The sequence below is a fragment of the Suncus etruscus genome, chromosome 15 (genome assembly GCF_024139225.1).
Source record: "Suncus etruscus isolate mSunEtr1 chromosome 15, mSunEtr1.pri.cur, whole genome shotgun sequence".
Taxonomy (NCBI): domain Eukaryota; kingdom Metazoa; phylum Chordata; class Mammalia; order Eulipotyphla; family Soricidae; genus Suncus; species Suncus etruscus.
Genome location: NC_064862.1, coordinates 60,559,553 through 60,560,180, shown reverse-complemented (window position 1 = coordinate 60,560,180; position 628 = coordinate 60,559,553). Strand labels below are relative to the sequence as shown.

Below are 628 nucleotides of genomic sequence, written 5' to 3'. Positions count from 1 at the left end.
AAAAAAAGAAAAGAAAAGAAAATGAATACTCTAGACAAGGAAATGGATTCTGAAAGGGCAATCAAGTGATATACATGACACCCCGTTCAGTAACAATATTATAAATCACAGGTGGTAAAAATGAAAAAAGAAAGAGAGAGTAGAAAGAGAGAAGAAAAATGTCTGCCACTTGAGATATGGAGGAACGAACAAGAGGGAGGGGCAGGTGGGAAACTGGGGACGATTGTGATGGGAAAGTGGTGCCCTGGTGAAGGGTGTTGTACATTGGTATGACTAAAACTCAGTCATGATGAACTTTTTGTTTTTTAAATATAAAACACTTCAACGAATTTGCCGTGTCATTCTTGGCTCAGGGTGGGGCCATGCTAATCTTCTCTGTATCTTTCCAATTTTAGTATAGTGTGCTCGCCAAAGCAAGCACTCATGATAACTATGTAATTGTGTATCTCATGAAGATTCAAGTAAAGAATTTATTTATAAAAAAAAAATAAAGGAAGGTCTGAGATATAACATGGAGTTAGGACTTTTGCCTTGCATGCAGAAGGACAGTGGTTCAAATCCTGGCATCCATATGTCCCCAGAGCCTGCCAGGAGCAATTTCTGAGCATAGAACCAGGAGTAACCCCTG

General features: G+C 39.2%; 1 pseudogene; it reads right to left on the bottom strand.

Moving 5' to 3' along the window:
- Positions 1 to 305: 305 nt before the first annotated feature.
- LOC126031833 (uncharacterized) lies at positions 306 to 421 on the bottom strand (annotated as a pseudogene).
- Between the last annotated feature and the right edge of the window lie 207 nt (positions 422 to 628).